The following is a 25,916-nucleotide window of genomic DNA, read 5'->3' as shown; positions in this document are numbered from 1 at the left end:
ATGCATGTCTTTGCCTTTCCTGAATAATATCACAGTATTTTCCAAGTAGTCCTACTAATTTTCATGCCCACCAGTAGTATATGAAAGTTCCTGTTGTTTAAAATCCTTGACAACTCCTTTTTTTGTATCAAATTTTAATTTTCTTGCTAGTAATGCTCACAATATTTTGCAGTCCTCATTCTCAGCTGATGACTGTTTCTCCTGTTTCTCTGAGAAAATACAGTTGGAATAGACACACCACAGCTCACAATTCACAACTTCTACCTCCCCATCTGCATCACTGCCCCTGTACATGCATTTTCTCCTATGCTTATGGAGGAATGGTCTCTGCTGTTAGCTGTAGCAATCATCCCACTTGTGCCCTGGATCCATTCTTTATTATCTATGCAAGGACATTGAATTCTGTCCTCTTTTTCCCGCATCATCATTTACCCTTGTTTTACAATAGTTTCCATTTCTGTTTCTCCCAACCTAAAATACATAAAATAGTGTTTAACACAACGGACAGCAACTGCTCCACCTTTCTGCTTTTCTTTACAGCAAAACTATTAAAGAGTTGTCTCTTGTCTCCAATTCCTTACTTCCCATTCTTAAACTCAGTACAATCAAGCTTTCTTCCCTACTATTTCACCAAAACTTCTCTTGTCAAAGTCACCAACTGATTGCTGGATCGCTAACTCCAGGGTTACTTCTCAGATCTGTCAGCAGTATTTGACATTACTTTCTTTAATTTTCCAGGATACCTTCCAAGTTTCCTCCTACTCCACTGGTTATTCTTTCTTGGTCTCCTTTGCTGGTTCCTGCTCTTCACTCTAATCTCTTAACATTGGATACTCTGGACCTCAGTCCTTGCATTTCACCTTCATTTTTTTCCCCTCTCTATTGGTGAACTTACCCCGTGTCATGGTTTTAAACAATATAATTAAGCTCATAACGCCCAAATTATATTTCCTTTCTGGATCTGTTCAGGGAACTCCAGATTTGTTTGTTCACCTGCTTACTTGACCAATTTTCTTGGATATCTAATAAATCCCTTAACATGCCCCAAAACAGGCTTTTGATTTTTCTTAGAGTTCGCATAACATTCGCTTATTGCAAATTAGAAAAAGATGTATCTTTCTCTAGACAGATGCTGCCGTGTAGGGTGCACTGCTTTGGCTTCTCTTTTTTGCAGCTTCCCTTATCTTTCTCTTCAAACTGTTCCCACAGGTTTTCATTTCAGATAATAGTGACTCCATCCTTCCTGTTGTTCCAGTCTAATATTTTGCAGTTGTCCTCGACTTTGTTCTTTTTCCCAACCACGTCCAATTAACCATTAGTCCTGATGGATATAGAAGGTTGGATAAGGGGGAAGAAAATTCTAGCCAACGGAATAATGTGTCAAGACAGGGAGCCCAAAGAGCAGGTAACACATTTGAGGAGGTAGTGTAGCTCTTGAGCCTTGGCAACATTTTTCATGCTATGCCTTTTGCCTGGAATGTCTTCTTTTCCACCTTGCACAGCCCATTGCATGTTTTACAGCTTAGCTCAGATAGGATCTACTCTATTGGAACTTCTTTAACACTGTCTTTTTCTAATTATTACTCTTTATGTCAGTTTGGTTTTGCCTTTGTTTTCTCATCTGCACAATGGGGATAGTAATACTACCCGATTCATAGAATTTTTATGAGATTAAATTGAGTTAATACTTGTAGGTTGCATAGAACAGTGCTTGGCACATGGTAAATACTATTGGTTTTGATAATGCTGATGATGTCACTGTCTTCCCAGTAGATTGTGTGCTCCTGAGGAGTCAGTGGAGTTACGTGGTTTATCTTTGAATACCCAGCATTTAACATAGTGCTAAGGACTTAGTAGATGATTAATAAATGTTTTTTGAAGGGGTGGATTCATATTACCAGTCATGCAGATGTGGTTGTGGTTGGATCCACACAGATACATGGAGGCAGCAGTGGTACACTGGAAAAAGGGCTGGAATTAGATTTTGTGGCAAAGTTCTGGCTCAGACTTTACCAGCTGCATACATTTGGGCAAGCTACTTGGCCTTTCTGAACCTTAGTTTCTACAGCTGAAATTAGGGATAATAATATTTCAGGATATTTAAGAATCATTTGAGATAAGGTACATGACAGTACTTGGTAATCTATAGCTCATGATACTGTAAGGTTTTTTGGTATTCACATTTGTAATTCAAGGTATATCTGCTATAATTACAAAGAAATGAGACTTGTATAAGTAAACCAAGTTGTATAAGAAAACCAATCTTGTTATTTTATTTTTATTTTATTTTATTATTTTTTTTGGAGAGAGAGAGAGAGTGTACGAGTGAGAGAGAGGGGCAGAGGAAGAGAGAGAGAATCTCAAGCAGGTGCCACATTCATCATGGAGCCCGATGAGGGACTCCATCTCATGACCCTATGATCATGACCTGAGCCAAAATCAAGAATCAGATGTTCAACCTACTGAGACACCCAGGCGCCCCCAATCCTGTCATTTTATACTTATCATTGTTATATATGTATGTGGATCTTTTTACTCTTTGTAAGGGAAGGTGATGTGTGGCTAATGATTACTTTTGCAAGTATGATGGAGGCTGTGAGAACATTCCTTTTTTTTTTTTTTAATTTTTTTTTAATGTTTATTTATTTTTGACAGAGAGAGAGAGAAACAGAGCATGAGCGGGGGAAGGGCAGAGAGAGAGGGAGACACGGAATCAGAAGCAGGCTCCAGGCTCTGAGCTGTCAGCACAGAGCCCGATGCGGGGCTCGAGCTCACAGACCGCTAGATCATGACCTGAGCCAAAGTCCGATGCTCAATCGACTGAGCCACCCAGGCACCCCAGCTGTGAGAACATTTCTATAGTCTGCTCCCAGAACATTATTTTCTGGCTTGCTTGAGTCCTCACAGTTGAAGTGAACAGCTTTCTGCAATCAGCTTCTTAGTCTTCCTCTGTCTTAGAAAATCAGTTTGTGAAAGATAATGTATAATCACACAGTATATTGAAACTAATTTGTAGAATTAAATTAAAAAAATTATGAGTTGGTTAATAGTTTTTTATCAAAATGAATTGCTAGGTGATTAAATCCACACTAAAACCCTTGACATTCAAATAGCTTTCTCTTAGGTGCGTTTTTATCAAGGAGATTGTGTGCAGTGATGAGCAGCCATCAGCATGAAATGTTAGTCAAACAGAACTCAAATCTCTCACATTCCTCACTACGGTGGGTTGGCTGTCTGTGCTGATATTTGGCAGCAACTCTTAGCTGTCAGGTCTATTGCAGACCCTGAGCCAAGAGGGACTGCTCTGTCAAAATTTGTTCTTGCATGTGAAGCTGTATTTTGTCCCATTTATTAAGGGTTTCTTCTGTGTCCCTCTCATAAAAGTACAGAGAAGAACTGTTTTTGTATTCTGCTGCTATCCATTTAAACCAGCCATGCTGAAATGTAAGAAGCCTAGTTTCTTTGTCAGAGCATTGATTACATTTCAGGTCCTGGATATTGGTGATCTGTCTCATCATTTAGTGTTTAGCAACATTGCTGAACTGCTTCAAGGAGCCACGTGCATCATCAGTGGCAGCTGCAGATCTCACAATCATACTGAAGCTTGTGCATAATTGGTTTGATCTGAAAGATGTGACCCAAACTTGACTGCCTTGCAGCTCTGTATTTTATTACTTGTAAACTTATTTTCAGACTAACTGTTGCTTCTAACTGTAGCTATGACAGTCTCATGAACATCTCAATGTTGTTAGAATGACTCTCAGTTAAGATTAATTTATTTCTTGGGGCATGTGGGTGGTTCAGTCGGTTAAGCATCTGACTCTTGATTTCAGCTCTGGTCATGATCTCATGGTTCATGGGATTGAGCCCCACATCAGGTTCTGTGCTGATAGTGTGGATCCTGCTTGGGAGTCTCCCTCTCTCTCTGACCCTCTCCTGCTTGTGTGCTTTCTCTTTCAAAATAAATAAATAAACTTTAAAAAAAGGGTTAATTTGTTTGTTCATTTTACTCAAATGAATTATATAGAAGGATCTCTATTTTATATAAGAAAATTATATCTAATATGAATGAATATATAGTTTTATTTATTTATCTATATAAATAGATATTTTAAAATGTTTATTTAAATTGAGAGAGAGAGGCAAGGGGAGGGGCAGAGAGAGAGAGAGAGGGAGAGAGAGAATACCAAGCAGGCTCCATGCTGTCAGCACAGAGGCAGATGTGGAGCTCAATCCCATGAACCATGAGATCATGACCTGAGCTGAAATCAAGAGTCAGATGCTTAACTGACTGAGCCACCTAGGTGCCCCTGTAGTTTTATTTTTTTAGTTGAGCCCAAGTTCTCATATACTCTGAATAATTCAAATCTGTGATTGGGAAAGGCAATTGACTGAATTGTGTCCCCCCAAATTCATATGTTGAGGCCTTAACCCCCAGTGTGACTGCATTTGGAGATAGGGTCTTGAAGAAGGTAATTAAGGTTAAATGAGATCATGAGAGTGGGGCTCTAGTCTGACAGGACTGGTGTCCTTGTGAGAAGAGGAAGAGATACCAGAGCTGTCTTTATCTCTGTGTGCACACAGGAAAAAGTTCTTACGAGGATAGAGTCTGACATGGTGTGCTTAGACAAAGATGAACAGCTTCCTGGGCTGGAGACAGGGACATATGAGAGGATGTGGTGGGAAGTGAGAAAGTTAAGTTTGTTTTTTGAATAACTGGATAACCATGAAGGAGCTGGCTACTTGGCTTACTACCTCTTGTATTATAAATCCTGATCATGGAGCAAAAGGAGCAGAAATGGGAAAATCCTTGGACTTCTTAAGGAGGGTCAGGGCTAATAGTCATATTATATTTGCATCACAAAGGCTATTGGGGTAGCCTCCTCGTAATTAAGACCTGAAAAATTAAGATTCAGGTAAAACATGAAGCATTTCCCACAATCTCTAATAGATGTATTGCTATATAGATATTAGATATGTTTCATTACGTGATTTTTGGCTCCTTGGTTAACAGTATTTGAAAACCAGCTTGAGAGTAATGTTCACAGCACCACCCAGATGGCTGTATTCATTAATCTTGTTACTGTCAATGAAAGAAGTGCTCACACAGGCAGCTTTGCTGAACCATCGTGAAAATGTTCCTTTTCCATCTTCTTGAACCAGCAGGCTTCAGCACGATGTGTTGACTGATTAATGCTAGTCTAGGCCAAGCCAAAGTCATGTACAAAGCAGCCAGCTCTCCTCTGAATAATCAACTCTTATTTAGAAGGAAATACAAAGTTGTTTGAAATTAAACACTAACGGGAAAGTGGTGACAGATGTTTAATTGGTTGCTTTCTTGTCCCTTCTTAATGTGTGACACGCCCTCATGAGAAAGGTTAGACGGATTGAATGGAAACAGCCGCTTAACTATCTGCTCTCACACTCATGATAATATTCACTCCTCATTTCTTTTCAATATGTCCTCATTTTATTTTATTTTATTATTTTACTTTATTTTATTTTACAGAGAGCATGCAAGCAGGCAAGAGAGGCGGGGAGAGAGAGAGAGAGAGAGAGAGAGAGAGAGAGAGAGAGAGAGAGAGAGAGAATCCGGTGGGCTCTGTGTTCAGTGTGGAGGCCGACACAGGGCTTGATCCCATGACCCTTGGGTTATGACCTGAGCCAAAATCAACAGTTGGATGCTCAACCAACTGACCCACTCAGGCCCTCATTGTAAAATTTATTATATTTTATTTTATATTCTCCATTTCTTATAATTTTTCAGTATCTGATTATAAACAAGGAGTTATTGTCCCCATATATTCATTACTGGTTGGAAAGATAGTTTTGAGTGAACTTTATATTTATCACACAGGAAATGTGGAATGCTGAGCTTGGCCCAACCTCGAGAAGTTCAAAGAACTTGTTTCTTTTATTCTAGGCTCTTCAAATACCTTGACCTGCTCACACCAAGGTCTATTGCAAACACACAAGCATCTAGGCACCTTTCATAGAGCTCATATTCTATAGTGTTCATCAAGACCTTCACAAATTCTCTTCTTGCTTCTACCTTCCATTTCTTTCTTTCTTTCTTCCTTTAAGTTTATTTATTTATTTTGAGAGAGAGAGAGAGAGAGACAGTGTGAGCAGTGGAGGAGAAGAGAGAGGGGGAGAGGGAGACTCCCAAGCAGGCTTCACACTGTCAGCACAGAGCCTGATGCAGGGCTCGAACTCACAAAACCATGAGATCATGACCTGATCCAAAACCAAGAGTTGGACGCTTAACCGACTGAGCCACCCAGGCGCCCCATCTACTTTCCATTACTGATCTACCCCCATGTCTGAAACCCACCTTTCTAACTATGCTTTTGGCATAATTTGGTATTTGCTCTCTGGCTTTGTGCAACAGTGGCTGCTAGTAAGGTTACACTCAGATCTTCTGGCTTGCTTTGGAGGGGCGTGAACAGAGAAATGAACGTTCTAAAGGTAGCTGCTGAATGGGGGTACATATACACGGTATTGAGCAGAGAACCTGCCACAGGTCATGACATACACTTCAGTGAATGGCAATTTCCTGCCATTTTCTATCCTTAGCATTTTCAGGTATCAGAAGAAGGAGATGACAGGAGGGAAGTTGAGAATTTTAGGCTATTTGCTAGATGGAATCAGAATTGAGAAGGGAGATTTTGGAGTGTAGAGTTAACATTTTTCTCTCTCCTTTGATCCATCATAAGATCTAGTTTCATGTTAGACCTTCCTCATTGGCATGGTGGCTGAGGTTGGGAAACATGGGTTCAAATCCAGATTCACAGGCTGTGTGACCTTGAGAAAATTATTTAATGCCTCTGTGCCTCATCTGTGAAATGGAGATAATAACAGTACCTAACTGAGAATTATTTAGAGGAGTAAAAGGCATCACATGTAAAGCACCTAGAAACAGATCTTGGTGCTTAACAACTGCTTGATCAAATTAGCTATTAGTATTGTTATGATTATTTTGCTGTTCTCCGCAAAAAAGTATCTGGCATTTGGGGTGCCTGGGTGGCTCAGTTAGTTAAGTGTTTGACTTTGGCTCAGGTTATGATCTCCCGGTTTGTGGCTTTGAGCCCCACATTGAGCTCTGTGCTGACAATATGGATCCTAGGCCTGCTTCAGATCCTGTGTCTCCTTCTCTTTCTGCCTCTCCCCCTCACTCTGTCTCTCTCTCTCTGTCTCTTTCAGTCTCAAAAATAAAATAAACATTAAAAAATTCTTTTAAAAAGGTATCCGGCATGTAGCAATGTTATTATTACTAACATTATTATTGTTACCCATATTAGTCACTTCCTATAGGTATGACGTAGATTCAGGGTATAGTTTTGTGCATTTTTAGCCTTATTTAAATGGCACGTGTGTTTGTTCATAAAGACTGCAAACTCACTCTCATTTGAGCTTTTATTTTTGCCTTTTTCAGAACCACCAGAGGCTGTCTCCTAGACAGGTGAAGTCACTCATCTCTTTGCAGCTGTGTGCTGAGACTTGGCAGCCAGTATGTAAGAGACCCTTGGAGGAGATATGTCTTGTATCAGAATGCAATTTACAACATGATGCCTTGACTACTGATGCTTTGGACTGACTCACTTTTTTCCTCAGTGACTAACTCCTTTAGTTACTCCTTCCCCTACCTGTGGATTGTCTATGTGGATTACTGCTTTCTTGCCTCTGTCTTGCTGTGAATTGTTTGATTCCTGGGTCTGGCCTGATGGAATTTCGTCTTCCATTCCTGGGTTCGAAGAATTGGATAATGCTTACCTTGCTGACCTGGAGGCTAGTCCTTGAGTCCTGATTTTTGATTCTTACCTGCCCTTATATTACTGATGACCTCTGAGTCTAAACATCTTCCTGGTTATACTCAACCATCACAACCAGTCCTGCCCAAGAGACAAGAGCCTTTCCTGAAAATTGGTGTGGCTGACATACACCATGTCAGGTAAGTTTGCATTTGGTAGTTTGTTCTAGAGGATTCCAAGAAAATTCTATGCCTCGCCTCCTATGGTTCATGTGGTGTGAGTCAGTGGGTATTGTTTAACCACAAGTAAAAAGTGGGTTTGAATTTCTGTCCTTGAGACTGGATACTTCCACTGTGGGGGTGGGGTCAAAGAACAGTTTAGAGTGACCTGCTGAATCCATACATATTCTTTGTCCCAAATGGCGGGCACTTTTTATTTTGTTTTCTTCAACCACAAATCTGTGTAGCACTGCGTGATTTGCAACTTCTTGAGAGAGTAAGTTTTTGTTTGTGTCACAAACTCAGAGTCCTTGATGACATGTTGACAGGTACTGGAAATGATGGGATTGGAGAGCTGACAGGTGACTCATGCATATGGATGTCTTCTGTGATTATACATAGCAATTTATCTGGGGTTATTTATGGTAGCATTGTCACGGCGATCAATGAGCAGTAAACAAGGCTCTCAAAGCCACAGGCAGGGTTTTTACAGCCTCTGACCAACTGTGTTACTTCCATTTTAAAAAGCAAGTTTGATGATTAGCTTATTGAACTGAAGAGTCTTAATATAATTCTCTTTTTCTCCCATAAAACTTAAAAATCATGATGAGCTACAGAAAGTCTGATGAGATGGAAAAGAACTGGGTTTGTGGTTGAAGCCAGAATTCCAGGCTTCACTGAGTGGTTCTATGACCTCGGACCAGTCACCCATTTTGAGTCTTAGTTTCTCCATTCTTTTTGGGGGCTTAATAGTGTTTGTTCTAGCATAATTCATGAGACTGTTGTAAGGAAGAAATTAAATGATGAATATGAAAGAGTAGTACAGCATGCCCACGAGAAATAAGCCTGCACACAGATTCTGTGAGAGAGGCTGTGCATCTGGTTCTGCTCATTTTAGGCACCAGAATCTTGACTTCATTGCTCAGGAATCCATATACAGTAATACTTTGAAAGGGAGGTTCTTAGCTTAGATTTTAGGAAGATGACAAAAGGATTCCATGAGAATGATTGAATCTACACTTCCTAATGAAACAATATACACTCAACTCTCCATCAGCTAAATAATGGTAAATTCAATACTATACAGGCTATACAAGGATCCTCTGACAAATCTAGTTCTTTACACTAAGCAGCTGATAAGACCAACTCCTCAATGTGTCAGATAAGATGCTCTCAGGTCTGTTCTGCGGATACCTCTGTTTAGCTATCGTTAGCTGATACCTTCTGTATTCTGATCCTGGTGGAATTGACTGGAAGTTTTCAGTTTATTATTTTTTCAGGAATCATTTCTAGTGGCATATTTTTCAATCTCTGATGATGTGATTGATTAAAGGTCACTTTGCTCATTATTTTGATTTAGAGACTGTTTCCTTCTCTGTAAAATGCTGCTTTTCCAAGCTGTGGAAACCCAAGATTTCTGTAAGTTAGTGAGTCTATAGAAAGGAGGCTTTTAACTAGAGAGACGAAACGTTACCTTGGTGAAGTGGATAAGCTACTGTGTGCTTTCCTCATCCTACACGAAGATGCACCCTGGGTCCTCTGGTTCATATGGGTGGGGGACCTGCCAAGCAGAGGAGCTATGAATTCCCTCACACTCCTATTTGTATTCTCTCCTGTATTTGGGTTCTCCAGAGAATCAGAACCAATGGGATCTCTATCTTTATCTCTAAGTCTGTTTCTAAGTCTATCTCTATCTCTATCTCTGTTTCTCTCTCTCTCTCTCCCTATCTCTATCTCTCTCTCTATCCTCTCTCTCTCTCTCTCTCTGTCAAGATATACCTCAAGCAGAAAGAGAATGAATTAGCTTTTCCTCTAACTTTTTCTTTGATCCACGTCCTCTGTAGATTGAATGATGTCCTACACTAGAGAGGGCCCTCTGCTATACTCAGTTCAACAATTCAAATGCTAATTGCTTCTAGAAACACCTCCACAGACACATCCAGAAATAATGTTCTACCACCTATCTGGGCATCCCTTAGCCCAGTCAAGCTGACACATAAAAATAACCATCATACCTTCCAATTCAGTAAGCCACAGCATTACATCCTAAACCCTGCATTGGTCCTGTAGCTGCTCCATAACTTGGGCTTGACTTCTGCAATTTAAAAGTTGGGTTTCTAGTTGAGCCACAGAACTCAGGACTCTCCAACTTTTATTAAAGAGTCCGGATGAGTGCCCTCCTAAGCAGTAGTCCTGGCCCTGACCTTCCACAGTTGCCAATACTGGAAATGGATTTAAAAAACAAACCTCTGCCTGCAGTTCTTTTTCTAACCTGAATTTGCTCTTTTTCCCGCACTGGGCTGTGTATGTCCTCCATGAGGTTAGAGCCTGTGTCTGTTTTTACGCAACATCATTTCCACAGAGTCTATCATGGTACAGAAAAAATAAATGTACAAATGAGTTGGTTACATGAAAATTACAAAAAATCCAATGAACATATAAAAATATATTAATATTACACTGATAATTAAACACTAATTACAAACCACTTATTAAGTTGCATATAATGTTGTGATTTAATAGAAAGAGGTTATTAAACTAGATGACTCGAATTCAGATCTTAGCTCTGACTTAATAGCCGATGGCAATTTATTAGCTCTTAAAACTTTGATTTCATAAGTTTCAAATGAAATGATACAGGTAAATGCATAGCAGACCATTTGACAAGTAATAATTTCTCAATGAATGCTAGCTTTAATTTTTGCATTATATGAAACATAGAAAAGAAACACTTTATTTTTCAAAAAAAAGATAAAATACTTAGTAGCAAATTAGTGTGTGTGAAAATTTACATAATCTTTTTGGAGAAAAAAATTGGCAATAAAAAGCAAAAGCATTAAAATGTGCTTATTCTTTGATCATATATTTTCATTTTTAGGAATTACTATAACAATAATTAGGCATTTCTAAAAATATGTATGCAAAGAATTTCTGATAACTCTTATTTATAATTATCAAAAGGGGACAATTAAATATTCACCAATAGGTGAATTTTTTAGGTAGGTTTTTAATATTACCAAATATATGTATTTTTAAAAAATATTTATTTTTGAGAGAGAGAGAGAGACAGAGCACATGCGGGGGAGGAGCAGAGAGAGAGGGAGACACAGAATCTGAAACAGGCTCCAGGCTCTGAGCTGTCAGCACAGAGCCTGACGCGGGGCTTGAACCCACAAACCGTGAGATCATGACCTGGGCCGAAGCCAGATGCTCAACCGACTGAGCCACCCACGCGCCCACAGATACATGTATTTTTTAATGGGAAAACCCCCATAAAAGGCCCAGTGGAAAAGCAGACCACAAACAAGAAAAATATGGTACTATCACTACTCAGATGAACTAATGGCCCTTGTAAACGGAATATATATAAAACCATAGCCCCGATTAAGTGTCCAACTTCGGCTCAGGTCATGATCTCATGGTTTGTGAGTTCAAGCCCCATATGGAGCTCTGTGCTGACAGTGCAGAGCCTGGTTGGGATTCTCTCTCTCCTTCTCTCTCTGCCCCTTCCCAACTTGTGGGCTCTTTCTCTCTCTCTCAAAATAAAAAATTTTTTAAAAAGCCCTACACTTGTGATTGTTTTCAATGTTTTCTTTTCCCAGTGTTCTTATTTCTGTAAGTTACACCATTTAGCTGAAATCCTTTTTCTTCAGAGTACTTACACTCCATATTATATAGTTATTTATTATCCACTTCCATTATCAGTATGTTAGTTTCATGGGAGCAGACATTTTAACTCTTATGTTCATAGTAGTATTGCCAATACCTAGAACAATGACTAGCACATAGTAGGCAATCAATAAATATTTGTTTCTTTAAATTTTTTTTTTAATGTTTATTTATTTTTGAGAGAGAGACAGAGCACGAGTCGGGGAGGGGCAGAGAGAGAGGGAGACACAGAATCTGGGACAGGCTCCAGGCTCTGAGCTGTCAGCACAGAGCCTGACACGGGGCTTGAACTCACGAGCCGTGAGATCATGACCTGAGCCAAAGTCAGACGTTCAACCGACTGAGCCACCCAGGTGCCCCAATAAATATTTGTCTCTTAATTGCCTGAATGACTACTTAAAATGCATTAACTAGAAAAGAATGACAAAAATGTTACAAGTGATTAACTCTTGAAGGCAGAATAGTAGTATTTATTTGTTTGTCTGTTTTTTTGCCCTGTCTGCAGACAAACTTATCCCCGGGTTCTAGGGCATGTGGCAGCCGTTTGGGTCAGTTACTGGTGTAATGGGACTGGGGCTGAATTTGACTTCACTATGGTAATGGTATTATTTTTAGAGCTCTTCTATATTTTGCAATTTTCTGTCTAGTTGGAAGAAATTAAAATTGATATAAAGAGCCTAATTTATAAATCTACTGAAATAATGGACACTATTGTTTTTAATGGTCATGATGAAAAGCAGAGAATGAAACTGAATAGTTTGCTATATTAGGTCTGTATTATTAACATAGCAGCAGAAGATCAATCAAATTAATCATAAAAATTGACAGCAAAGAAAATCATTAAGGTCAACTATAACCCCAGTGAAATAAGTCCTGAGATGGCAGTGTACTGTTCTTAGAGAAATCTTGCTTCATAAAAACTGAACCAGTACTCTTTTTTTAATTTTAATTTTTATTATTTTTTTAATGTTTATTTATTTTTGAGAGAGAGACAGAGCACAAGTGGGGGACGGACAGAGAGAGAGGGAGACACAGAATCCAAAGCAGGCTCCAGGCTCTGACCTGTCAGCACAGAGCCTGATACGGGCCTTGAACTTGTGAACTGCGAGATCATGATCTAAGCAAAAGTCACACACTTAACCAACTGAGCCACCCAGGTGCCCCTCTTTTTTTTTTTTTTTTTTTTTTTAATGTTTATTTATTTTTGAGAGAGAGAGAGAGAGAGAGAGAGAGAGAGCGCGCACAAGCAGGGGAGGGGCAGAGAGAGGAGACACAGAATCTGAGGCAGGCTCCAGGCTGTCAGCACAGAGCCTGACATGGGGCTCAAACTCATGAACTGTGAGATCATGACCTGAGCCAAAGATGGAGGCTTAATTGATTCCCAAGCACTCCTGAACCAGTACTCTTAAAACAGAATCAAAGATTATTCAAGTTTAGGAAACTTTAGTTCTAAAAACTTCCTTTGTTCAAGTTTATTTATTTTCACCTTAAAGTAAATTCAATTTTTGTTTTTCTGATTTGAGAAAAATAGTTAATGTTCTTTATGAGATTGAAATTTCTGTTATGGTGCATGAGACCAAAACTGTCCTTTGCAGACCTTACATACACCCCACAAAGTATAGGATATTTTTGTAAATTCCTTACCAAAAGCAGTCTTTGCAGCTCTCTTGATATTATAACAACAACAACAAAAACCAAAGACATCCTCTCATCCTGTTTTCTGTGTTTTCACACTGTTTTCATACTGTATTGTAAGTTCCTAGTGGGCTAACAAAATATGATTTTGTTATTAACCTTGGTCAAGTACCATGCACATCTCTATGCTTAACAATGTTACCTTTTTAAAAGAAAAAAATCTCTGAAGCCATGGAGATGGGAAAGAAAGAATAATTTACAAGGAAGAGTGCAAAACAATTTTCCTTTCATAATGCATTATTATTGCATAGTATACCCAGGGGTACTAAATATGAAACAGCTTTGATGATATATGTTTGTTAGTCCAACAGATAATGGGATATCCCTTGCTATACTTAACAAGAAGTACAATTCATTTTGATAGTGTCACTGAAGTAATATTACCTCCAGCATTAGAAACATGATGTTTCTCTGAGCATATGCAATTATTTTGTAGAAATCAAACTACCAAATATGGATATTATAAGATAGTTTCTATCATGTGCCTAGTAGTTTTTAAGATGCAAAAAAACCTCGTTAAAATGGTGGAAAACGTGCATATTTAGTTATTAGCTAGCATTTGGAAATACAGACTGTAGGTGTTAGTAATAATGCTTGGGGCTAATTTAGGTGCAATTATGGAATTTTTATTACTATTTCTTATTTTTCAGAACAGCACATTTTGTCAAATATTTATAAAACAATTCTAATAGGGCCAAATAGGCTTTATTACTTTATTCCTTCTTCCTCCCTCCCTCCCATCCTCCCTCCCTCCTTCCCTTCCTTCCTTCCTACATTTCTTCTTTCATTAGATATTTATGGGACACCTACTATGTCTTAAGTGCTATGCTGGCTTCTGGGAATAGAGTGGGGAACCCAACAAATATGGTCTCTGTTCTTGTGGAACTTACAAAGCAGAAGAAACAATTGTTCATTGATTCAGCATATATTTATTGGGCAGCTAATGTGCCAGACACACTGCAACAGTGAAAGCTACAGACAGGGCAATGAAGTGGAAAGCACTTGGTATGTTCCAGGAACAGTAAGGAGGCTGACATAATCAATAGATTGGATTGGAAACAGAAGGGTAGCTGTAGCAGTCATCTAGGTGAGAGATGATGGTGGCTGGAACTAGGGCAGTGGTAGAGCAGATGGGGAGAAGGGAACAAATGTAAAATCCATTTAGTGGTAGAATTGACAGGGATATTCGGAGGGTACCCTCAAAATATTAAGGTCGTTAACTTTGCTGATCCATCAAAGTCTAGTTCACGTCTGGTTTTCCATAAATCTATCCCTGATAATTTAGAGCTAAGAAAGACCGTTATTCATCACATATGGGATTAGCTTTATGTGCACTGTAATAAGTATATACTAGATTTTGTTTTGTAACACTTTACTTATCCACTAGCTTATTAGCTTTTGAAACTTTGTTTTACATAAATAAAATATAAAAAAGTATAAAATTTATAAATATTTTATTATATAATATATAAAAATATATGTATAAAATATGTATTATATATAAATATATAAATATGCATAAAATATGTAAATGTTTTATTATATATAATTCTAATTATAGTCAACATGGGTCAGTAAACAATTAGGATTTGGTAATGATGCTCTTCTGGAAATTTATTTATTTATTTGTTTTTTAAATAAGAAGTCAGTTCCATTACATCCTGGAACCACTTTTATTTTTTTTATTTTTATTTTTTATTTTATTTATTTATTTTATTTATTTTATTTTTTTCAATATATGAAATTTATTGTGAAATTGGTTTCCATACAACACCCAGTGCTCATCTCCAAAGGTACCCTCCTCAATACCCATCACCCACCCTCCCCTCCCTCCCACCCCCCATCAACCCTCAGTTTGGTCTGAGTTTTTAAGAGTCTCTTCTGGCACCACTTTTAAAGAGATCGTTTGTCAGGACACAAATCATATAAGAGGAACAGAACTAGGGCTTCCGGAGTAAATCATTCTATTTCCTCTACAGCTTTTATCCTGTAAGTCTTTTATTTGGAACTTGGATAAACCATCAGATATCCCTAATATAGTACAGAGTCATAGCACTAAGTAGACTTAAGAAAAAGAGGCTTTATTAACTTCATCTTGCTTTTTGCTTTGTGGGTAGACCTTTATCATAGTTCCTTTGTCCTTGAAATCTTTTTTGGACCTTATTCTATACTTTATGGAAAGTAACAGAAGAATTAGTCCCAAGAATTATGAGCATAATCTCATGAGCTTTCAGCAAGACAGTTTCAAAGTATGTAATACTGAATTCTCTATTTCAGCAACAACATTTTATCTTCTGTTGAATCGTCATCTCTGTGATTTGCAATGGTAGTCATTATATAATATGATGGAAAAAGAGACATGGCCGGAGATGAGGCCAAAGAGGGATGGATCTTGACAGATTGGAACTAACTTCAAAAGAGGAGAAAATTGATTTGGGGTTGTATCAAGTGTACTTGGAAATAGAGGGTGTAGTCTTTATCCCACGATTATATGAGTCTTCATATATCACTAAGTCCCTTGGGAAAAAATGGCTACTACTGCAGAAGTGCTTGTCAGGTCAGATTTATCTAACATGGTATTTGCTGCAGACTTTTATTCTTATAGGTCAATGTGGCATATGAATCCATCTTTAGTCTGTGTGTTTTAAGGCCTTATCTCTGTAAAAAAAAAATTGGTATTAAGGTGACAAAGTTTGTAGAGCAAGCCTTGGAGAAAGGTATGTATCATTCCAGCTTGATTGTTACTAGAATGTAGATGCAGGACTTCCTATTGTGAGATTAATGGAAATACCACCCGCCATTGCTCACATTACTGGGCAATTTAATCTGTCCATAAGGGAGGGGAGTAAAATTCAAAGAACAGCAAAGAATGCTTAAAAGGATTCATTGGAAATGATGAAACAGTGGGACTTCAAAATAGAATCATAAGGTTAGATCTGCAAGAAATCTTAGATGCCATTTAGTCTTGTCTTTTCATTTTACTGAGAATCATAAATGGGGACAAAATCTCCTTTTGCTCAGAATCATAATCCAGAATCACCTGTTTTGGGACTTCCACCGGTAGATTAGAGCTGTGATAAAACTCAAGAAGGGTCATGACTCCCTTTCTCCTCTTCTTTGTGTCACACTGATCTATCTTGAAGTTGAAGCCATTACTTATAAAACTATATGTAAGGTGCCACTTTATCTGACCTATTTGCACCCTCTCTGCTTTCTGGTGAATTTAATGATCTCACGGAGCCACAGATATAGCAGCTTATGTTGCTTCTTACCTTTGTCATATTATTACTCATTCCTGGAGAATTCCATGCCCTTTCCCCGCCTGTTAGTCTGCAGTCTACTATAGTTGACAGTCTACTCGGCTTGGTCAAATCCCATTTCTGCCACAGAGCTTTCCCTGACTGTTCAGCCATGACAGATTTATGGTTTCTGAATTTCTTAAGTCCTTACAGTTTATAAAAGTGGATCTCAAGTCCAGCTACTTTTTAAAAATCAACTGGGGAGGTTTTTTTTTTTTTTAAGATTTGAAATTTTATTTTATTAAAAATTTTTTAATGTTTATTTATTTTTGAGAGAGAGAGAGAGAGAGAGAGAGACAGATCGTGAGTGGAGTAGGGGCAGAGAGAGAAGGAGACACAGAATCAAAAGCAGGCTACAGGCTCTGAGCTATCTGCACAGAGCCTGATATAGGGCTGGAACCCACAAACCGCGAGATCATGACCTGAGCTGAAGTCGGACACTTAACTGACTGAGCCACCGAGGCGCCCCAAAAATTTTATTTTAAATGCAGATTCTTGAACCCTACTTTGAAGATTCTATTTCAAGATAGGTCTGGAGTAGAGCCTAGGAATCTACATTACCCACCGCCCATACCCCCCACAAAAAAACAAAAAAAAACCCCAAAAACCAACTTCCCAGATGAGCAGATTGACTTGGGAACCAATGATCTAAAATACAGAAGAATTTAAAGTTTCTTCTGTATGAACATTTTTTTTTCATGTGAGTTTGTTTTTATATTTCAACTTATAATGTGAACTACAATGTGGTAGAGGATGATGGGAAAGGGAGGAAGGTAGTAAGACTTGTTTGCAAAAAGGAGTAGGATCTGTTTGCAAAAGAAGTATTGAGAAGCACATTCCTTGAAACACTAGCTATTCTGGTGAAAATTAAAATGAAGGGAGACTCCTATAAAAGATATTTGTTCCACAAAGCTGCTAGCTATAGAACCACCACTTGATACTGCAAAAGAAAAAAAATACTTCAAAATGTAGCACAGCTCATAGAGTATAAATGGGTATGTATTCAATTTGGGTCTTAGCAAATACTTTTGGGGACTGTATTCTTTTCTTTTTTGTCATTTGATTGATGTATAATTAACATATAGTGTTACATTAGTTTCAGGTGTACAATATAATGATTCAGTAATTTTAGACATTTCTCACTGCTCATCATGATAAGTGTACTCTTTTTTTTTTAAAAATTTTTTTACATTTATTTATTTTTGGGAGACAGAACAGAACACAAGTTGGGGAAGGGCATAGAGAAGGAGACACAGAATCCGAAGCAGGCTTCAGGCTCTGAGCCATCAGCACAGAGCCTGATGCGGGGCTGAAACCCACAAACCGCGAGATCATGACCTGAGCCGAAGTCGGACGCTCAACCGACTGAGCCACCCAGGTACCCCATGATAAGTGTACTCTTAATCCCTTTTACTTATTTCACCCATACCCCCACCACCTGCCTTCTGGCAACCACTAGCTCGTTCTCTGTATTTGAGTCTACTTTTTTGTTTGTCTCTTTTGTTTGCTCATTTGTTTCTTACATTCACATATGAGTAAAATCATATGGTATTTGTCTTTGACTTATTTCACGTAGTATACCCTGTAGGCCCATCCATGTTGTTGCAGGTGGTAGGAGTTCATTCTTTTTTTATGGCTGAGTAATATTCCATTATATCTATATCTATCTGTATCTATATCTATCACATCTTCTTTATTCATCTTTTGATGGTCATTTGGGCCACTTCCATAATTTGGCTATTTTAAATAACTCTGTAATTAACATAGGGGTGGATATCTTTTCAAATTAATGTTTCATATTCTTTGCGTAAATACCTAGTAGTGGTATTACTATATCAGATGGTAATTCTACTTTTAATTTGTTGAGAAACCTCCATACTGTTTTCCACAGTGGCAGCACCATTTTGAGTTTCCACCAACAAACAGTACACAAGGATTCTCTTTTCTCCACATCCTCACCAATAATTGCTGTTTCTTGTGTTTTTGATTTTAGCCATTCTGACAGGTGTGAGATGATATCTCATTGTGGTTTTGCTTTGCATTTCCCTGATGATGAGTGATGTTGAGCATCTTTTCATGTGTCTGATGGCTATCTGTATGTCTTTAGAAAAATGTCTATTCTGGTGATCTGCCCATTTTTAATAAGACTATTATTAATTATTATTATTATTGATTTTTGAGCTGTATAACTTCTTGATATATTTTGGATATTAACCCCTTATCAGATTTATCATTTGTAAATATCTTCTTCCATTCAGTAGGTTGCCTTGTCTTTTTTGTTGACGTAGACCATACTAGTAAAGATGCAGTAAATATTTGCTGAATGAATACACTTGATAACATGCATTTATGAAAGTGAGACTGGGTTAGAAGATTTAAGGAATGACAATAAAAAACTTAAAAAGGAAGAAATGGCTTTAAAGATGAAGAACAATAAGGATAAAATTTGGAAATAGAGTATGTAGTCTATATAGATCAGACATAAGCCGAAAGGCCTTCAACGTTAGCAGACTGCCTAAGAGAGTGAAGTCCAGATAAGACTTTAGTCAGTGACAAGGATTCTGGTGGCCTGGGAAGTATATCCTAGCCTAGAAGTGTTCAAATCCATTATGAAACAATCACAAACCACTGTGCTGGCAAAAAACAAAACAAAACAAAAAACCAAACAAAAAACCACTTCTAAATGTAGAGCGGAATTCTGCTCCTGCTGTCCATTTGCAAGTGATGATACCATAAAATTCTGTGGAAATGAAGTTGTAGTCCTTCCAATTACTTTTTTATATGTTAAAATGTGTGGTATAAGTCACAGAAACTGCACTGACCAAGGAAGGAGTTTGGCCTTTTGCGTTCTGGAAGAGTCTCTTCCACTGAACCATCTGTGACTTTGGACCAACTAATTAGCTGTTGTGGGTCTCAAGCCATTCATCCTTTGGCTGTAGATAAAAATGTCACTCCCTGGAGTATAGACAGATATTTTTAACTCTCCAGAGTAAAGGTGCTTATAAAAGTTAAAAATAACTGACATGAGGGGTGCCTGGGTGACTCAGTCCGTTAAGTGTCTGACTCTTGATTTTGGCTCAGGTCATGATCTCACGGTTCGTCTGTTCAAACCCTGTGCTGGACTTTGCATTGACAGTGGGATTCTCTCTTTTCTTTCTTTCTGGCCCTGTGCCCCGTACTTGAGTGCTCTGTCTCAAAATAAATAAATAAACTTAAAAAGAACTGATATGGGGGCGCCTGGGTGGCTTAGTCGGTTGAGTGTCCGACTTCGGCTCAGGTCAGGATCTCGCAGTTTGTGAGTTAGAGCCCTGTGACGGGCTCTGTGCTGACAGCTCAGAGCCTGGAGCCTGTTTTGGATTCTGTGTCTCCCTCTCTCTGCCCCTTTCCCACTCATAAATAAACGTTAAAAAAAAATTTAAAAAACTGATATGATTCTATAGAGCATTTAGACTTCTTAGAAAAAAGTCTCTTTATATGTGTGTTTTATTTCTCCTTCTTTTTTCTGCCTAAAGAAAAGTAGACAAAGCTTCAACCATATCTCTTATTTTCATCCATGTCCTATCCATAAGAAATGCATAATAAATGTATTGATGAATTACCATGCAAGCTGAGAAGCTGCATGCTGGCTTGCTTGAGGATTCAATTAAAATTAAGCAGTATTATTTTGAATAATCAAATGCTGTTCTGAATAAGTAATTCAAGTAAACAAGGCAATTAGTAAAAAGTGATGGTGATGAAGTTGAGTGGGAGCAGTTCTTATATATATATGAAATATAACTTTAATATATATTTTAAATATAACATCAGAATTGAAAAAATAATAGCTTGTTGGAATGGAAAAGTTTATATTGGAATTAATAATTTCCCCTAACAGCTAAGAAGTCCTTTAAATTTTTTTTTTTATATTTCATTTATTTTTGAGAGAGAGAGAGACAGAGCACAAGTGGGGGAGGGGCAGAGAGAGGGAGACACAGAATCTGAAGCAGGCTCCAGGCTCCGAGCTGTCAGTATAGAGCTCGATGCAGGGCTCGAACCCACAAACCATGAGATCAAGACCTGAGTCGAAGTCAGTTGCTTAACCGACTGAGCCACCCAGGCGCCCAAGAAGTCCTTTTAGTTTGCAGTCAATCTATAACCCTCCTTGATAAAACAGGTTTAATACAGTTTATGATGCTATATTTGATAATAATGTAAAAGACTGTCCCTGTCCAGTAGCCAGGTCTAGAGCTAATATGAAAGTTAGGACTGCACCTATACCACATTAAACAACTGTATGAAAAACAGTCCAGGAAAGCATTCATGTGATAGCTAAGTAATTTAAACTTCCATTCTCTTCTCCTCTGTCTCTGTTTCTGTCTCTTTCTCTTTCTTGGAATTGGCTCATGTAATTGTGAAGGTTGGCAGGTCCCAAAACTGCAGGTAGGCTGGCTGGCTGGAGACCCGAGGAAGAGATGATCTGCAATTGAAATCTGAAGGCTGCCTTTTGGCATAATCCCCTCTTCTTTGGGGAGATCAGTCTTTTATTTTATTTTATTTTATTTTATTTTATTTTATTTTATTTTATTTTATTTTATTTTATTTTTTTATTTTATTTTATTTTAATTTTATTATTAATTAAAAAGATCTGAGTATAGTTGACACATGATGTCACATTAGTTTCAGCTGTACAATATAGTGATTCAGTAATTCTGTATGTTATGCTAGGCTCACCACAAGTGTAGCTACCATCTGTCACCATACATGCTATTACCATTTACTGTATTCCCTATGATGAACCTTTTATTCCCATGACTTATTCATTCCATAACTAGAAGCCTGTATCTCCCACTCCACTCCACCCATTTTGCCCAATCCTCTACCCTCATCCCTTTGGCAACCACCAGTTTGTTCTGTGTATTCATAGGTCTGGTTCTCCTTTTTGTTTATTCATTTGTTTTGTTTTTTAGATTCCACACATAAGTGAAATTTTAGTATTTGTCTTTCTCTGACTTATTTCACTTATTTCAAATAACCCTCTAGGTCCATGCAGGTCAGTGTTTTCTTTTTTGTTTTTTGTTTTTTAAGGACTTCTGCTGACTGGAGACCCATCTACATTATGGAGGGTAATGTGCTTTACTTATAGTCTGCTGATTTAAATATTACTGTCATTAAAAATATCTTCACAGAAACATCTAGAATAACATTTGATGAAATATCTGTGTACTATGGCCTAGCCAAGTTGACACATAAAATTAACCATCTTAATATGCTATGTATTTTTGTAGCCCTCCTTCAAATCCTTGTTGAAATGAGGTAGGGTATAAAATGTACCTAAAGTTAAACATGGTCTATTATAGTTATTTCTAAAAGCATTACCTGGTACTACTTTTGGTTTCCTTAACCCCCACCCTGGCTTGTCTGGGACTGCTATTTCTTTATCACTCTGGCATTGAAGAGGTCTATGCTGCCAGAGAGAAGCAAGCCTCAGTTGGGTGTCAGCACATTGGCTGTCGAGGGTGAAGGAAGAGGGTTTTCAAGGCAGTCACCAGTAGTTTGGGCTCTTACTCATGCTCTCTGGGCATCAGGTGGAGGTGAAAATACCTGACAGGCAAGACTGTTGTGAAGATCAACTACAATTGCCCACCTTGGACATATCCTTTGTTTTGAAATTGCTATTTTCCAACCCTGCATCATAATGTAAAAGTTTACTCCCTAAATGAAGCTGATCTCATCTATAGGAAAAAACAGATTCTTGGCTTCTGCCTTTTCCTTTTATTGCCACTCTTCATCTTATGTACCTTTGCTTAAGGAAAAGGGGTCAGTAATTTGGCCACCCCATTGCTGAAATGTTGCCAACTCTTGGTATATGCACAGCATTGTGGAGAACTCCCAAGGCTCCAATTGCTTTATAAAACCTTAAAATCACTCAGTGATGCTTATCAACAGCTAATATTAATGGATAACGATGAAAACCACAGATGTCTTCCCAGAACTGACAGCATAAAATCAATCGAGTCTGAGCGATCTTTTTTTGTTGTTGTTGTTAGGAAACGTCAAAAAATTATGGAAGTAAAGTAAGCATATTTTTTCAACTTTTATCTTATAAATTTTTTTTTATATTTTGTAGCATTAAATTATCATGCCTACCTGTTGTACATTAATAATATCAAATGCAATTGGTTGAACTATATTTGAGGAAAATAAAACATCAGAAAAATTTTGAAAATTTTAACACATTTTTAAATTTAAAACTTCATTTATAAATGTTTTTATAAGGCAGCCATAATATTGCTAAATAGGCTGTAGAGAATAGGATAGAGTTTTTTGGATTGTGTGGGCACCAACCATTAAACCTTCGGCTTTGACTATGAAAATTAACACTACAGTCTCATCAGAGCATGCACAGTGAGCTTCAGATCACTACCCTGCTGGGAGCTGAGAGAGGAATTTGTGGTATACATTCACTGTGGACTCAATAAATGCTCATGGCCATTTTGTTTTTGGTGTTTAGTTGGAGGTGAGAAGTTTTTGCTGAACAGCTTTTGGTTGTTCAGAATCAAACGCCATGTCTGGATAGATAGTAAACATTGTATTCTTGAAAGTTTTCTGTTTAAATTTAACACATGTTTACTGAGCACTTATTACATACAAAGCTTGATATTCTGGGCTGGAAATATGGATAGGATACAGATCTGTCCTTCAAGGAAGTTAGTATTTTGTGGGAGATAATACATGCATTTTCTTAAAAAATTTTTTTTTAATGTTTATTTATTTTGAGAGAGAGAGAGAGAGAGAATGAGTGGGGGAGGGTGGAGAGAGAGGGAGACACAGAATCTGAAGCAGGCTCCAGGCTCCAAGCTGTCAGCACAGAGCTTGATGTGGGGCTCGAACTCACTGACCATGAGATCACAATTCGAGCCGCAGTCAAGACGCTTAACTGACTGAGCCACCCAGGTGCTCCAAATATTATCTTTTTAAATAGCTAATACCAGAATTATATTTAAGAGAGCGATTACTTTCCATGAAGAAGAATTTACTTATCTGCTTCTGGAAGTATATAAGCTTTTATTCTCAGAGCTGAATGAAAGAGGCTAAGGGTCCCATTGTTCATAGTGCAGAGTTCCAATTTATTCCTCTGTTTTAATTATACTTCAATGTAGATTTACATGGAGCACAGAGCTCCTCCAGTTCAGCCTCTCCAAAACTAAACCTGTCTGCTGGAAGGAGGGGACCTGGGTCTCTAACTACCCTTAATGCAGAATTTCTATAAAGCCTTCTATTGTTAGCACTGTGCCACACCCCACCTATGAGGCAGGCTTTGTTTCTCATTTTTGAAAATTTCTTGTTCATCTGCTTATCAGCATCCAAGATTTGTTGACACTATTTATCGTCATTCCCTTTTTCAGGCTCTTTAGTATTTTGGTTTATTAATGTTACTTCCTTTACTTTTATGTTTTGGGCTTTGGGGAAGAAGCAGAGGTAATCACTTGCACAAGGATTGTGTACAATTACCTATGCTTAACCCTGTGAGATCTTTGAACATAACACTGAGAGACCTGATACCTTTGTGGCATTGCTCCCAGACTGCTGCAGATATGGTTCTTGGCATATCTCATTCATGCTATACATTGACCCAATTGGAAGTTTACTATTAAATAGCACGTGCCAAATTCCAGGTCTGAAGGACATTACATCACTATGTGGGGATCTATGTGACATTATTATAACCGAATCCAAATCTGTCTGCCTCATGCACAATAAAGTTAATCACTGAGACATCAGATTTACAGCAAGGAAGGGCTTATTTGAGAGGCAGCCACAGGAGGAAACAGGAGAGCAAGACTCATATCTGCCTCCCTGAAGGAGAGAAAAAGATTTATAATCATGGGGGTTGCGATTACATACCTATTGAAGAGTGGGGAAATGTGACTATTTGTGAGGAAAGCTCTTGAGCAAGTGTATATGTAACATACATCCCATGTTCACTTTGGTGTGGAGACTTAACATCAGAAAGAAGCAAAATTCAGCTCCTCACCTAGGGAGGTTATCAGAGGACAAGGAGAAGGGGCTATGGGCATTCTCTAAGAGCTGGTATAAACTGGGTGGGGTCTTGGGCTCATTATCTCAGGTAAGGAGTGCAGGGTCCTGCTTGCCCATAGGTTGGAACCATATTAGTTGACTTTGAGTCCAGGTTTCTGCAGAGATACTGAGTAGATTTATTAGTGGGATCCAAAAAGACACAATAGCTGATTAAGCAGAAACAGTTCTCTGAAAAACAAATTTTAAATTTCCTGCTAGTTTACCTCATTAACCTTATGGAACATAGTTTCAGTTCCCCCTAAGTTATGATCATTCTTCAGTCTTGAAGAATGGGGATGGTGTCCACTCTGCCTGCTTTCCTTATCTCCTTTGGTAAGGTAGGTTTTGGGTAAAGAGCAGTTTTGAAAATGTTAGCTATAAGCAAAATTCCTTCGATGATTAACATGCCTACATACAGGGCTAAGCAGAAGTTCTTAATCTGTAGATCACGGCAGCAAGGGAAATAGAAGCAACATGCAGCCAGACGTGCTAAGTTTCTCCCTGTTACATTATATAGCATAGGGCCTTCCTATATTTGCTAAATACTTGAAGGGCAAAGTTGTATCCTAACTGGGATGTAATATCTGAATAAGACATGCAGTTAGATTGTAAGGAGTCTAGACTCCAGGTACTCTGCTCGGGGAGCTAAGGACACACACAAGTAATGATAACACAACAAAGGGAATGCTAGGTGCTCTGTAGTAGGTATTGGGAAGGTACTCTGAGAATTCAGGGGAGGGAAAAATTAATTGTGATGGAAAAGACATGAAGATCAGAGATGAGTTGGCATCTGACCTAGAGCAGAAAGATGAATAAAAAGGGCATTTCAGGTGGAGGGGAAAGTATCAAAAAAAGAATTGGAAGCATGAACATTTCAGTATTGCGTTTATCAAATTCCATTGATTGTAAGATGCATCTATTGGAAAATACTCAACAATTTTATATATTAGGAAAAAGCCCAATCCCAATTAATACATTATATGATTTTTTTCTTCATAATTTTTATTTCATGCTATTAAGAGTGCTTTCAGATTTATGTAATGTGGATTTTATCATATTTTATCCTTGTGCATTTGTAAAAAGGAAAATATAAACAAAATATTCCTAATAGGTTTTTAAATTCAGAATCTGACTCTTCTGAATCACTGTTTATGTAGAATTGGTAATATCCATGTTCTTCTACACAGTGTTATCCTTGTGCTTTTCAGTGCATCAGTGAACGGGGT

This window comes from Panthera pardus, unplaced genomic scaffold (assembly GCF_024362965.1).
Source record: "Panthera pardus isolate Hobbes unplaced genomic scaffold, ASM2436296v1 HiC_scaffold_24, whole genome shotgun sequence".
In the NCBI taxonomy this organism is placed as follows: domain Eukaryota; kingdom Metazoa; phylum Chordata; class Mammalia; order Carnivora; family Felidae; genus Panthera; species Panthera pardus.
Note: the sequence above shows the minus strand (reverse complement) of the source record.